Source organism: Ovis canadensis, chromosome 2 (assembly GCF_042477335.2).
Source record: "Ovis canadensis isolate MfBH-ARS-UI-01 breed Bighorn chromosome 2, ARS-UI_OviCan_v2, whole genome shotgun sequence".
Lineage (NCBI taxonomy): Eukaryota > Metazoa > Chordata > Mammalia > Artiodactyla > Bovidae > Ovis > Ovis canadensis.
Genome location: NC_091246.1, coordinates 158537203 through 158553100, shown reverse-complemented (window position 1 = coordinate 158553100; position 15898 = coordinate 158537203). Strand labels below are relative to the sequence as shown.

The 15898-nt window shown below is 43.4% G+C and overlaps 1 protein-coding gene across 5 annotated transcripts in view; it reads left to right on the top strand.

The window, feature by feature from the left end:
* Positions 1-15898, top strand: part of GPD2 (glycerol-3-phosphate dehydrogenase 2) — a 236629-nt gene that overhangs the window by 87927 nt on the left and 132804 nt on the right. For 2 of the 5 annotated variants that reach the window (XM_069574381.1, XM_069574380.1), the window contains exon 1: positions 1717-2046. The exons of 1 other annotated variant lie outside the window; for it this stretch is intronic. The gene's annotated coding sequence lies outside the window, so the exon portion shown is untranslated. Of the gene's footprint in view, positions 1-990; positions 1363-1716; positions 2047-12670; positions 12789-15898 lie in introns of those variants that run through there. 2 more of the 5 variants (XM_069574384.1, XM_069574385.1) reach the window with 2 other exon arrangements.

Below are 15898 nucleotides of genomic sequence, written 5' to 3'. Positions count from 1 at the left end.
ATGTTTAGGATTTTTTAAAAATGAGAGAGCAATGGTCTATTACAGAGATTCTCAACCCTGCTTGGGTGCACACCTGAAGCGTCTGGAGGTTGGGTGGCTTTCAACAATAGCTCTCAAGCAGTAGCCTGCATCTGGATCGCTTGAAGGATTTGTTCAAAGCTCAATTCCTGGTCCCAGAGTTTAAGAAGCAGATTCTCCGGAGATGCTGACTCCCCCGCTACACTCTGAGACCAACAGTTTCAAAATATAGAAATTTCCAGGTTCCATCCGCAGACTGATTCAACTGGTGTGGGTATGGGAACCTGGCATTGATCATTTAACAGCTTCCTATCGGCCCCGGGGCTGCCCTGGTGGCTCAGCAGTAAAGAATCCACCTGCAATCCAGGAAACCCAAGAGAAAGAGTTCCATCCCTGGATTGGGAAGATCCCCTGGGAAAGGAAATGGCAACCCACTCCAGTATTCTTGCCTGGGAAATCCCGTGGACAGAGGAGTCTGTTGGGCTACAGTCCACGGGGTCGCAAGAGTTGGACACGACTTAGAAGACTAAATCACCACCACCACCACCCATCCCCCACTGCAATGTGTATCCAAGGCTGAGAACCACTGTTCCACTGGAATGACTACCTATTGGGTAGGCTGCTTTCCTGTTACTACAAGTGTGGGACCCAGTGAGTCTACACATTCCTCTGGGTCAATTATAATTATTTGGTATTTAAAGAAATTAGTACGTGAGTTAATAAACAATTGGCTGAAAAAACCTACCCCTGCGATTTTGATTCAAACTAATTCGGCTACCTTTTTTGGAAAGGCCTTTCCAGCTGTTCCCTGCCTGGGTATTTTGTAATGCCACGGTAGAAAAGTTGTGTGTAAAGCTCCCAGAGATCTTCGGAGGAAAAGACCTTAAGGAAATGGGTCCATTTGAATCCCATCTGTCCCTTCCTTGGGCCCCCTTGGCCTCGCCTAGCCCTTGCAATTCCAGCAAGTGAGCTGGGCATGCTCAGTGGGCAAGGTCGCGTTTGGGGGTGCAACCGGGAGGCCTGCTGCTTTGCTGCCCGGGCTCTCCCCTCCCCCCACCTGTAGGAGGCTGGGCCAGAGGAACGGGTGCTCAGCATCCCACCCCCTGATGCTTGGACTTGGTCTTCCCTGCAGGTCTCCTCGCTGACATTCAGGCAGGGGTCTGGAGGCCAGGCGGGCCTCCAAGCGCCCGGGTCGGGGGTTGGGGTGGGGGGAGCCGGGGCAAGGCTTTGGGCTCTGTCGGCCGGTTCCAGGGGTCCTACAGCCTCCCAGACGCGTCTCTAGGCCCAAGGAAGCCTGCCTGCCGAGCAGGGGAAGCCAGTTTCAGGCCGGAAACAAGAAATCAGGTATGCCAGCCCCGCCGGCGTGCAGGCGAACGAGTGTCTCCTGTCTCCTAGGCAGGTGGAGTGAGCGGGCCGCAAGGGGGAGGGCCGAGGAAATCGGACACCTCCACCGTCTTCCCCCGGCCTAAACCAGCCGAGATTGGGCCGAAGATACGGAGTGTGGCCAGGCGAAGACGCAGGGTAGAACCCGCAGCTCGGGGCCAGGGCCAGGGATCCGCCGAGCCGCGGCCCTATCCGGCTGGCCCTGCGTCCCCCGAGTCCCCGTCTAGTCACGTTCACTGGGAGGCGGAGACCTTGATCGTTCTCTGCCTGCTGGTTCGCAACGCTTCCCCGCCCCCCCGCCCCCCCCATCTCTTTCACGGCAGGGTCCCCCGCCTCCACTTCCGTATTTCCCTGCTGGGCCAGAGGAGCCTGGGCGTGAGGTCTACCACTGGATGTGGCGGCCGAGCCGCCGGGGCGGCCCTCGGGGCGGGGAGCGGGAGGAGCAAGTTGCTCGGGAGGCGGGGCGCGGCGGCGCTGGGCGCGTCGGGTTACACTCGCCCTGCCTGCCCGGGGGTGACATCCCGGCGCGCCTCGCCGCGAGTACCGGGGCTGAGACTCTGATTCGGGGGAGGCAGAGACTCCGCCCCGGCCGGAGGAACCCGTGCTCCTGCCCTCTCTGTCCTCGTGCGAGAGGATCAATCTCAGGTGTGTGCTTCCTGGGAGACCCCCCCCTCCCCCCCGCCCCCTGGTTATAGCGGGGAGAGGTCCCTCTCTGACCCAGTGGAGTCGGTGTTGGGGTTGGTGGCGGATCTGGGGAAAGATTTAAAATTTTTCCCCACCGACAGAAGGTGGGCTTGTTCCTATGGGGTTTAGCTATATACATTTTGGAGGATGGTTAAGTGGTAGGACTTTTGGGTGAGGGTTGTTACCTTATTGAAAGTTTGCTGCAAACTTTTGGTTTGTGGATGCCGCTCGTCTGATAGGAAGATCTGTTGCTCCTCTCTGAAGCAAGAGAGGTAGAGATTCTAGAAGGGAACTGGGGCTACTTTGAGATCTTAGCTGCTGGAGTGTGATAGTTCTCGGAGGAAACAGGTTTACAATGATGAACTCGAAACAGCCCCCACTCCCCACGTAGTAACTTGTGAGTAAAAATTGATTTGCAGGGTGCTTTGGCGGGAAGGTATAGCCCTGTGAATGAAGTGCTGATCTTAGCTCTTGGTCTCTAGACTGACTTCCACCTTCTGAAAAGGAGCCTTCACTCCAGGAGCTGTCCTCAGGAGTTCCGAAGTAATTTACAAATGCAAATCCTCACTATATCTTAGTGACAGGGGTCAACCCACATTATACAACACTATAAATACCATGGGAGGGGGTAGGGGCAGCTATAGGAATAGTAATTTGGTTGACTTTTATCCTCGTATGAATAGGTGGGGGATGGGAGAGTTCCACTGAATTCTCATTACTAAAAACAAAACTTAGAATTTTGCATATGTTCCAAGTGAAGTTTGTTTTGAAAGGTGGAGGGTAAGGGGAACCCACATTGGGGCCAGGCACTTCCTGAGAACTGCTGACCACTCCATAGAGTATGAGTGCCACAGTTCTTGCTGGCCATGAACTGGGACTGAGTGCTGGATGCCATTGCTCAAGGGGTATCATGTGCAGTGAGGGGGAATCTTATGATGAGGATGTTGAAACCCTCCTGTGTTTCTCATAGGGGGATTATGTCAAATTACAGCACTCCCTTGATATTTCCAAATCAACTCCTCAAATAATGCATCGTACTTTAGTAATAATGGATAAAGATGGAATTTGGGGTTTGAGAACCAGCACTGTTGGAGCTGCCCATTCTTATATCTCACATAGTCACTTTATTTTCAAAGGACTTTGTGAGCAGTTTAAATACTCTGCTTCCTTCTCTCTCCTGCTTTATTAAAAGATGCAGTGGGTTAGTTAAGTTTGACGAGAGGGCCACAGTATTACCAGTGGTCAGTGTCCCCCCCCACCTTTGTTTTTGTAACTATTTAATCCCATAGATATTTAGAATATTTGACTATTATTGTACATAAGTCATATTGATAAACAATTATAATTCTCAGATTATCCTGTTTGGGTATAAGTTTTCTGCTTTCATCACTAGAATGTAAGTAAGTTCTATGAGAGGGCTTGGTCTGTCTCACACATCTTTGTATTTCTAATACCTAGAGTGATGACTAGCTTATGATAAAGTCTCAATAAATGTTTTCTCATTGAGTGACTGAACTGTGGGACAAACTCTAGCTGGATATAGTAGGGGAGAAAAACTCCAGAATTTTTGGCCTTAGGTAAGCTATTCAATTTCACTGAGCCTCAGTTGTCTCACTGACAAAATGTAGGTAATATGTGATATCACACAGGTGAAATCACTGCTGATGTTCCTGTTAGTAGACTTCAAAATACTGCTTTCTTCTTTCTTACATATTTTACTTTTTTATATTCAAAAGAGGATCACTTGGGTAAAAAATGCAGTTAGTTGGATAATTTATTCTTAAATGTTGTGAATGAATTATCTAGGCTTTTCCCACATAAATTTGGTGTGTCTGATGGAGGTGGGGAGAAGGGGAGGTTAATGGCAGCTATGGTTATGACAGAAGGGAAACAATTTCCAGGTCATTATCTAATTTCTCCTCTTTATATTTTTAATGTGATAAAATTTCAGCTCAGGTTTTCCAAAACTTTATTCTTTCTTCTTGTCAACAGCCAGACTCACTAGGTTGTCCTAAGTGCATAAATAGCATTTTAGTAAGAGCATTAGAAATTGAATATCTGTAAAGCTTGACTTCTTAAATGAAAATTTCTGTAGCTTTGTGTAGCATTACAAGTCCTAGGTAAAGAAAAAGTATGGTCATCCTAATTTTGAGAAGATGAGAATTCATTCAACAAGGAAAAACATACAAATGCCAAACAGAGACCAACATAAGATCTTGCCTAGTCCATACCCCATGGCAGAATGTTGGCTGGAACTGTTGTGGTTATGGAGGGAGAGGTTAACATGGGCTCAAGTAGTTGGAGACCGTTTTGTGGTGAAGAGAATGTCACTTCAGCAACAAAGAGACTTAGAATTTCTTGAAGACTACAGCAGATCGTCTTTGTTTTAAGAATGTTTGCTATTTTGTACTTCAGTGTATTAAAAAACCAGCACAATCATATGCTTTCAAAAATAAACTATGGAAAAGCATATGGAAACCTACATTCTGTATGTGAACTAAATAATACTTTTCACTGTGTTTCTCAAGTTTTAAAGCTCAGGATTCAAGTTAAAAATTAGAAGTCTTCATTCTTGCCACTTCTAACATGCTTGCTTTAAAAAAAAAAAAGCGTCAAATGGCCTTTCTGTTACTGTACTCTGTTGTGTACAATAGTATATCGTTTTCATCTGAAGTTTTTGGGGAAATTATTAGTCATTAAGTTTGGGACCCCCACACTGGCTGATTTTAGACTGTTATTTTGGGAGATAAGGAGGGATGGAATGGAACTAAGATGGTGTAATGAAAGTGGTTTAGATACTCTTCAAAATACTCAGGAGTTCTATCAGGGCTCATCACCTGGAGTTAAGAAGGAAACTTGGAAGTTGTTTTATAGAGAAAGCAGAATGTAATAAGGGCATGTTGTGTATTTCCTTGTTTTACAGTTGTTGACATGATGGGAGAAAGAAATGTAGGAGGGAGAGATGATCAGATTCAACTCCCAAGTGAGAGAGACAAAGGCCAGCATGGCTACAAGCCAGGAAACCTCAGACCTCTTCCTGTATTACCTGACCAGAGATTGATCTCAGGAGCATTTTAGGGAAAGGAAGAACAAGGAGCAGATGGTTTGAATACCTAAAGACGATTGTGATCCGAGTTTGTCCAGAACTCTAATTTTGTGCCCTGACATGAATGTGTTTCTTTTTTCATATTTTCCAAGATTTTCCTCTTTTGCTGGCAGTTCTTACTAGTTGTTTGGGTTAAATATTTCTTCCTACATCATATCTGTATTCTTGTTTTCCATATTTCAGTTGGAAATTTTATATTGATTATTTCAAAATAAGATTTCTGATTCATGCAGCAGACAAAACATAGTTTCTGATTTTAATTAGATCAAGCTCTGGTTCTATTAGTTTGCTAAAATTACTGGGAAAAATTAATTAAATTGTTGCTCTCCTAAGTAAAAATTTATTGTGACAAAATGTGTTAACAAAATTAATTACTTGGGGCTTTTACTTTTTTCTGACAAAATGAAGTGATTACTAATGTACTTTATTCTGTAACAGTCAGACTATTAATGGATGAGCAACAACTGTTTCATTTAGATGCTTCTAGCCTCATGTTCTTTAAATAGTGATATGTCTTCTGTGGAATTCCATATTTGATAATCCACCTATATGCTTCAAACCCCACGAATTATAACAGATAAACTGTTTCTGAAAATGAGATTTCTGGAAGCTACTACTGTCAAATGACATGGCCTATAACTGTGGGTGATACATGCATAGAAAGCAGTATCACTTTGCCTTATATGCACCAGTGATGGCTAAGTCTGGTTGGTTATTCACAGTAGGAACAGAAGTTGATGTTCAAGGTAAACATTTTAGGAAAATTTTCATTACGATTTTATGAGTTTCAGTAAAACGCAATAAACTTCTAAATGTATTTGGAAAGTGATAAAAACAGTGCGGCTCAGAGTATTAGGTTCTCAAAAGTTGTTTTCCTTTTGTTTCTACTGAAGAAAGAAAGGAAGTTTTGTGTTTCTCTGGAAATAACCAAACTGCTTTGATCATATCACTGCTTGCTCCACCCTTCCGTGGATCACTTTGTTCTATTGCGTTCAATTCTAAATATTTGTCTTTGAATTCATGGGCCTTTCCAGTCTTGCCCCATTAGTAAAGTTCTTCCCCTCTCTTCTCTGTGAAACAACGTAGAATTCCCTAGATGTGTTTTAATCCTAGTGCTGCCCCTAATGCTATTGCTCTTCCTTCCACTTCACCTGTTTGAAATCCTAGCAGTTCTTGAATGTTCTGACCAAAGGCTACCAGTTTGTGACGCTTTCCCTCCCTGCCCCAGTCAGAAGTGCTTTGCACATGTCCTAAATCCTTCAACTACTCTTTTAATGCCACCCTTAAATGTCTCTTTTACTCCTGTGTATGGTGATTATTTGAAAACATGCATCACTTCCTTTCATGCAGAAGGTCTTGCAGAGCAAGGGCTGGATCCTACACAATTTTATGGCCCTCACGTGCCCAAGCCAAGTCCCTGCGTGTATTTGGAAAGGGGACACCTTTACTGGGGGACACCTAGTAAATAGTTGTTGAATTAGTGATTGACTCATAATTCACTCATTCCTTAATTACCAAGAGTAAGTGATAGATATGAGTGGGGTGTGATTGGACAGCAGGTGACACACAGGCAGATACATTTCAGCTAATGAGTTTAATGGAATCTTTAGCTTTTTCTCAGGCATCCTCTTTATACATTTTGGCAGATTTTGTATCTAAAGCATTTTAGTTTTAGGAACAAGAAAGGGAAATTGCTGAATTTGAACCAAAGTTATAAAAGTAATCTCGAAGAACATCAGTGGAGGAATCTGCAAATGGGAAGGTCATACACTAACCACTGAAGAGTCACCTTTGTCAGAGCCCTTAGGGCTCCTTTCTCTGCACTAACTTCTCCCTTCTTCTCCACCTGCCCAACTAATCCAGTCTCTTTTAAGAAAGAGTCCAGCAATTTAATTTATAACAAGAAGATTGATAAAACTGTTGTTTCTCGTTGCTAAGTCATGTCTGACTTTGTGACCCCATGAACTGTAGCCTAACCAGGCTCCTCTGTCCATGGGAATTCTCCAGGGGAGCATTCTGGAGTGGGTTGCCATTCCCTTCTCCAGGGGATCTTCCCAACTCAGGGATCGAACCCTCATCTTCTATATTGGCAGGCGGGTTCTTTACCACTGAGCCACCAGGGAAGCCGACTGATAAAAATTTGCTTGTCACTATTTCCAAAGTCTCTGGATTCTAAGGGGATAAAACTTTTGAAACCATTTATGTAGGATAGGTAGAAGGAGCTTTTGGGCGGTGGTGTTTAGTTCTGTGCATCCCTGACATCATATTATAGCCACCTACCTGTGGCTGTGGTCGCTCTCTGCACCTGTCAGTATCTTGCTCTGTAAAATAAGGTGACAGAACTACATGAATTTAAAACCATAAAAGAGAGAGGTGTTTTTATTTCTCTTGTCATGTCTTCCAAGGGGAGCACACATGGGCTCTGTTCTTCACTGGACCTGGTGTAACTGTTCCTCTTACTTCCCGGAATTTGGAATGTCCTTTCAGCCTTTTCAGATGTAGTACTCACAGCGGGAGGATACTACATTCCCTGTATCCCCCTCCTGGCTTGTGCACATAGGATCTGTTAAAATAGATATCTTTTCACTTCTCTCTTTCATTATCTTAGTCTTTCCCCTATCCAAAAAACTGTGATATTTATCTAAAAAAATATTGATTCACAGAATTTTAACATAGGAAGGGGGTTAAAGATCTAACCCAACCCTGTCTTTTTATTACTGATAATAAATAGTAATGGTAATGTTAAGTATCATTTGGAGCAATCACCCTTTTCTAGGCCCTGTGCTAAGTACTTTGCACACATTATTTCATACATCAGCAGTGAACTCTGTTACATCAATGAGGAAACTGAGTTCCAGAGAACATCAGTGACTCACTCAAAGCCACAGCAAAGTTCTGATCGGACAGAAACTCCCTTTAAAACTGTGTAAAGAAAATAGTAGACTCAAGAGATAGTCCCGCTTATATTTCTGTAATATATTTCCTGTTTTTTTGCTACCTTGGATTCCTCTTCTCAACTCACTGAACTTTGCCTTTTGTACTTCCTAATAGTTGATGCTGTGGTTCAACAGTTTCTGCCAGTGATGCTAAACTTGTTCAGACATTGAATGCATAGCACAGTATGTCTGCCTAAGACGATATTCCTTTTGACTTATCTTCTGGGAACCATGATGTTGTTGTTGTTCAGTTGCTAAGTTGTGTCTGACTCTTTGTGACCCCATGGACCACAGCACGCCAGGCTTCCCCTATCCTTCACTATCTCCTGGAGTTTGCTCAAACTCGTGTCCATTGAATTGGTGATGCCATCCAACCATCACATCCTCTGTTGTCCCCTTCTCCTCCTGTGCTCAGTCCTTCGCAGCATCAGGGACATTATTAAAATCCTTTTTAGTCTTAATGGCTGTGGAAATAACCTCCAACTTGATATCAGTCTGCTTTTTCTGCTTCTACACCTGGGCTTGTAAAATGCTCTTAGGAAAATGAACACAGTCGTGCAAACTGGAGGCACCCACAAATTTATGTTCTCCAGTTTTAGCCACAGGGCAGTTCTCTTATCTTTACCTGTTTCTAGACAGCTCCTTTTATGATTTTTCCCCATAATTTTCCCAAACTTCCCATATTTTCTGTTTTCTTTAAGCCTCTTACCCCACTGTGCATTTCCTTACCAGAAGATGATCGTTAGTGGTTAGAACAGACTAAACTGTTCTGACAGATCTGAAAATAGATAAAAGCACAGACACAGCAGACGTTCATTTCTCAATCATGTTATATTCTTGGTTGGTGGATGACTTCCTCTAATTGGTGACTCAGGCACCCTGGACCCTTTCATTCTGTGATTCTGCTGTCCCTTAGGGCTGTGTTTTCAACTGTCTTCAGCTTCTCTAAAAGAGAAGAAGCCTATTCACTCTCTAAATAGTTAGTCTTGAAATGAAGATAACAGTTCCACTCACATAGCATCAGCCAGAAATTAGATGCACAGTCACTTATGAATGAACGGAGACTCGCAAGTGTAGCCTGGCTGCGAGAAGAAGAGACTGTGGGTTTTTGGTAAAAAGTTAGCTGTCTCCATTACAGTGTCCTTGCCTCCTGTTGTACTGAGAACACAGAGATATCACATCCACTCTTAAAATTTTGTCCTCCTTTCCACATCTTCCCTGTATCTGAATCCATTAATTATATTATTAACAACCAACTTAGAGTTTTCCAGAGTTTATGCTTTCCCCAACATTCTGGATCCCCCATTTCTTCAGGAAACTTACTCTGTGAACTTTCTCCATGTTCACTTGCCTTTCATTTTATTTTGTATTGTTATTATTATTGTTATTTTTTCTAATTTTGGCCATGCCGAGGAGCATGCAGGATCTTAGTTCCCCGACCAGGGATTGAACCCATGCCCTCTGCACTGGCAGTGCAGTGTCTTGACCACTGGACCTCCAGGGAAGTCCCTTACCTGCATTTTAAATATTTACAAGAATGTTCAGGATTCTCCCATCACAGTAGTAAAAAGACCAAAACCCCAAATTATTCATTCCTCTGATCTGCCCTCCTCTCTTGCTTGTGCTTATTCTCTCCTTTCTTTTAAGCTATGCTTCCTGAAAGTTTTTTATGTTGTTTTTCTATCTCCTGGTCTTCCATTCACCCCACAACTGTTGAAAATTTGGCTCTACCTCAGAGGAATCTGTTCTTTTTACAATTACTGGTGTCTTCCTGACTGGCAAATACATGGGATCTTATTGCTTGAAACATTTGTGATTCTGCTGATTTCCTCCTTTGTGAAACTGAGCTTTCACTAGGCTACCATGACACTTGGTTCTCTGTTTGGACTAGTCCTTCTGGGTCTCTTTGCAGGTCCTTCTGCTTGATACGTTGTAGTTCCCAGGGTCTGTTCTTAGTTCACTGTCTTCTTGCTGTAGATTTTCTCTGTACTATCGAGTACATCTGTGTATTTGCTTTTGATAATTTCAAGTCAGCGTCCCCAACCAGACCTCTTCCCTGGGTTCAGACTCAATAGATATTTCACTTGGATGTCCCGCAGTCCAGACAAGATTGATAATTCCTCTTCAGCACTCCTCTCTCATGCTATTTATCCTCTCATTGAAGAGCACCACTATCCTTTCTCCCATCTATATCACTAACTCATTCATTATCAGTCACCTACTATGTGCCAGACATTTTTCTACAAATTAAAAAGTATACTGGTATACAAAACAGATACAGTCTTCTCTGGTAGAGTTTGCATCTCTAGAGCTCTTGTGGCTGGACTAATAATAAAATTGACATAAGATATTAACAGGAGATAAATTTTAATTTGTGCATACAGAGGTCTCATTGAAATGTGACCTAAGAAATAGCCAAAGCAGGCAGCTTTTGTACTTTTTAGACAAAGAAACAATAAATTTGTGAGAAATCAACAGGGCAAAGAAATTTAGGTTTTGATGCCCAATTAGTAAGGAACCTAAACAGTTTGTGCCTGAGGTAGTACTAAAGAAGTAACAAGGGTTATTCACATAGGAATCTCTGCCAGAATTCCTATCTTTGTCCAAAAGGGTGTCCTACCTCTAGATGTAAGGAGTGTATCTTTCCTGAAAGCAAGAAAAAAATCCCTCATGAGATTTATTTATTTATTTTTTAGAGAGACAAAAGGGAGAGTTAGACTGTCCCTCTTGCATTCACCATTTCTTAAGTAACTTGACTCCAAAATAATCAATATGCCATTTTATATGTTCTGGGGATGGCCTGTCCTGAGCCCCAACAGCATTCTAGGTGGTAGAGGAAAGAAATAGTAGTGATTAAATAAAGATGAGACATATGAGCTGATGGAAGCTATATGATTATTTTGAATGTGGATGGTTTGGGAAGGCCTCTGAGGAGCTGACATTTGAGCCCGGCCCTGAGTGAGCAGAAGCCGACTTGTATAGAGATGAGCTAAGCATTCCAGGCAGAGGAGACAGCCGGTGCCCAAACCCTAATTGTATTCTTGATGAATCTGATGGGCACGAGAAGGTAAATATAGCCAGAACTTAGTGAGAGGGAGAGGTATTAGTTTATTACTAGTTACATATACTAATACATATTAGTATATGTATTAGTTTCCAGTGGCTGTTAAACATATTAACACAAACTTGGTGACTTAAAACAAGAGAAATGTATGCTCTCTTAGTTCAGGAGGCCAGAAGTGCAGTTACTCTGCCCCCTTCTGAGGCGCTAAGGGAGAAGCTGTTCCTTGCTTCTTTCAGCTGCTCGTGGCTCCCAGCATTCATGAGCTTCAGGCGGCATTACTCCAGTCTTCACCTCTGTGGTCATACTGCCTTTCTTCTCTTCTGTGTGCATCAGATCTCCCTCAGCTCCCCTCTTGTGAGGGTATATGGGATTGCATTTAGGGCCTACTCTGATAATTCAGGATAATCTCCCCACTTAAGAGCCTTTATTTAATCGCATTTGCATAGTCTTGTTGTTGTTGTTGTTGTTGTGTAAGATAATTCATCGGTGCCGGGATTCAGGATGTGGCATCTTTTGCGTGCCAATAGGGCCTTCCCTGGTGGCTCCCCCTGCCAATGCAGGAGAAGCAGGTTCAGTTCCTGCGTTAGGAAGGTCCCATGGAGAAGATGGCACCCCACTCCAGTATTCTTGCCTGGGAAATCCCAGGGACGGGGGAGCCTGGTGGGCTCTGGTCCATGGAGTCACAAGAGAGTTGGACATGACTCAGCAATGAAACAACAAATTCAACCTATCATAGTGTCCAAGAGAAGCTTTAAAAAGTAGGCAAGGACCAGATCTTATACAGCTGTACAAGCCGAAATAAAATATTTAGATTTCGTTCTAAGGGTGTACAAGCCATTGAAGGATTATGTGCTGGTAAATGAAATATTATGGTTTGGCTATAAAACAGTCTCTCAACTTTTTTTTTCCATTATATCATTCCAAGAAGCAAAATTAAGTTGAAGTTAATTAATTAAAATTTTAAATTAATTTTTCTCTGCTACTGCTGCAAAGTTGCTTCAGTAGTGTCCAAGTCTGTGCGACCCCATAGACGGCAGCCTACCAGGCTCCTCTGTCCGAGGAATTCTCTAGGCAAGAGTACTGAAGTGGGTTGCCAGTTCCTTCTCTAGCAAGAGTATATTCCTTAAATATTAAAAAATAAGATTTTGTTGGTCAAAAGTGAGCTTTGGAGGACCACACTCATGGAAGACTTTTCTTTGCCTCCCCCTGTCCCCCAAGAACCAACTTTGTCTCTTGTAGGTGTTGCTGTTCCCACTGAGCATGGGGGCTATCAAAGACTGACCTGGGTGCACACAGTGGATTGGATTGTGGTAGGGGGGAGAGGGAAGATTAGAAGCGGAACTCTAATTAAGAGACTATTTTAGTAGCCTAACTAAGGGATTACAGTTGTATAGACAAGCATGTGTTAAAGATGGAAAGAAGTGCATGGATTTAGGATTTGTCTTTGCAGTTGAGTTAGTTGACTGAACTTTCTGACAGATTATCTGGAGAGAAGAAACACGAATCAAGACAAAGGCTTACATTTTTAAACTGAGCTACTGGACCATAAAACCAAGAAGAGGAGATTTGGGAGAGAAGCAATTTGTTGAAGGAAGTGGTAAGATGTTCTGTTTTGGCTGTATTAAATTTGAGATGTTTCTTAGACATTCCTCTGGAGATGTCAGTTAGACAATCAGATAAATGGAATCTGGAGATTCTAGGAGGGGTTTTGGCTGAAGATGAGGAGCTAAAAGTTATTTACATATAGGCTGTATTTGATGCTGGATGGAATTACCTGTGAAGAGTGTGCAGGTAGAGAGGACCCTAAGAGGGCCATTGGAATACAGTATTATGTGAAAGAGAAGGAGTTGCCAGTGGATATGAGGAAAACCAGGAAAGTGTGGTATCCTTAAACTTAAAGACATTCCTGGTGGTGCAGAGGTTAAAATCTGCCTCCCAGTGCAGGGGACCTGGGTTCCATCCCTGGTCGGGGAACCAAGATCCCACATGCGGTGGGGTGACTAAGCCCATGTCCCGCAGCTACTGAGTCTGGTGCCACAGGGAAGTCTCAAAGCGAAAAAAAAAGTTCAAAGTGTTTTTAAAAGGAGTGGTTAAAATGTTTTTTAAAAGTTTATAGGATTGAGTTGTGAAAGTAGAGACAGTGCATAGAGACAACTCTTTCAAGTAATTGTGTCATGAAGAAAAGCAGAGCAACGGAAAAATTCCTGGAAGGAGTTACTGACTAAGGCAGGGCTTCTTAGAACCAGAGAGTAATAGGATGAGTTTAAGTAGAGAGGAAATGATATTAATAGAATGATTAACTAGAGAGGAAAAACTAGTGAAGGCAGGTGAGAGTGATGGATACCTGCTGGAGTATAATTCTTGAAGAGACAGGAAGGGAGATTTAGGGACAAATAAAGAGGGTGGTTTTCACTAGGGTCAGGGACATTTCATTCAGGAAAGGATGAATGAAGAAAGGAAGGAAGCTCTGCAGAGAGAATGCATAGAGAGGCTGAGAGGTCTTAGTTTGGGTGGTGGGAAGATGAAGTTCTTACCTCATGGGTTCTACTTTCCCAGTGATGTGTGATGAGGTTGTGGTGGGAAAAGAGCTGATGTGAAATGGCTATTTCGAAACATCCTGGGAAATGAAATGATAGGATTGCTGGTCAATATGTATTGTCCATTAGAGACCTGTAGCCACAAATTTAACTGAGCTATTTGTAGATGCAGTTTTTTTCTCCAGGCAGTTTCTTTAGCTGTTTAGGTAGAGGTGTGGAGCAGGCAGATAGTTGGGCTTCATCAACTTGAGGATTTGCCTGGTAAGTTAGAAGCAGAAAGAGAGGAGCAAGGGAGTTAAGAGTACTTGTAAGGGAAAGTTTACAATGATGGACCTTGACCATAAGCTGGACAGAAAAGGAAGAGAGTATGTAACTTGGTAGTGGAAATTGCCAATGGATTGGAAAACCAGGTAATGCCAAGAAGATGTTGGAATGGAAATACCAGAGTAGATAAGCTGGAAAAAGAGGAGGTATTCACATGTAAGATGCTTGAAGCTGAAGTCTCAGAGCTGGTGCAAGTAATAATGATGCTAAAATGAAAGGTTATGACAATGAGAGCAGGTGGCTGAGGCAAGGTAAAAGAGGACACTATCAGAGGTGGAGGGCTTTAGGAACTGGGACCTCCTTGTATATACAGGAGACAGAAGACATGAAGACAGTTAGGAGCTTGGGAGGGGAAACAGCCAGGTGCTTATGTAATCAGCGAATGAAAAGAAACAGCAGTAGGTGGGTAGATGGCAGCAAGAAGGGATGAAGGGAGATAAGTCTAATGACATGAACTTCAGAACAGGTAAGAGAGGATCGAGAGAGGATCGAGGAGAAATCGGAAGATAAATGGGGAGACGCTGGATCTTCTGGCTGTGAGATTTGCAGAATGGAAGCAGGAGTCTGACTTAAAGTATTTCCAACTGAAATGGAGTGGCTACTGCAGGTCCAGATTTTTAGCCTGGGCAGGGGCCCTGGGAGCCTTCTGTGAGCCTGGACAGTAACCCTTCAGTCACTTAATCAATGGAGGTTCCCAGGAAAGGGGCTAGTTATCACCTGGCTCAGGGATGTTTCGGTATTTTAGCAGTAGTACAGCCATCCCTGTTTATACTGGCTGAACAGTAGACTTAAATATGTGAGTATAAGCAACCTCCCCTTGAGGGATGCTGTGAAAGCAGCGTTAGTAGGCTTCAGCCTTCAAAATTCAGATTAAATCTTGCTTTCTCCATGTTTTCAGGATATTACCTGGTGAAAGGAACATCTGGAGAAGAAAAGGATAGTTTTGAGTTCTAGAAGGCTTAACTGGGAAGGAGGGAGGGCTGAGGAGGTGAGAGATGGGGCAGATTTGGCTTCTGGTGATGACTGAGGTAAAGGGGATTAAAAAACATGCTGGGATCAGTGCCAGTGGTGTCCTAGAAGAAGCTTGGTGCAGACCTCTGGCAGCTCCTGGTGCAGACCTCTGGCAGCTCCTGTTGAAGTGGTGGCCAAGGGTGAACAAAAGCCTCCTTGGAGTATCTGTAGCCCTAGGGCATCTCCTGTTGGCTTGGTGGCCAGTTGGAGTATAAAACCCTCCTAGGGGACTGCTTTTAAGTGGCCAGAAGCATCAGGTGCTCTGAGGGCCTGTTCTCAGCCAAAATGATGGTGCAACCCCTGGGGAAGATGCTTTCTCCTATTTGGCAGAAACTGAGGAGTGCTGCTTCTGGGGACCACTGTCAGAGTCCAGTGTATTTAGACTGCTCTCCGCTCTGTTGTCACTGGCTTAGTACAGACCTGTAGAAGTCTGTGTCAGGGTGTTTACAACCAGTCTCTTGATTTCCCTTCTCCCAGATGCATGTCCTTTTAGTTTATCTTCCAGCACTGCTTCTGGGAAGGGAGGATGGGCTTTTAAATTTAAATATGATTCTATCATGCTGATTAGGAATATTGTGAGGATTATCATAATGTGTGTCAACTAATTAGCACAGTCCTTGTAACACAGTAGGCAGCCAAGAATATGCCTAAAAGCCTTCATTGGTGATCTATTGTTTACTGGACAAAGACCAGAGTCCTATGAAATTGTGGGTAACATCTCCTTGCCTGCCTGTTCAGTCTCCTCACTGCCTCACTTATGATCGCTGTATACCATCCTGTTCTCTAGGCATACGTTTCACACCTCCTTGTTCTGGAAAATGCAGTACTCATTCAT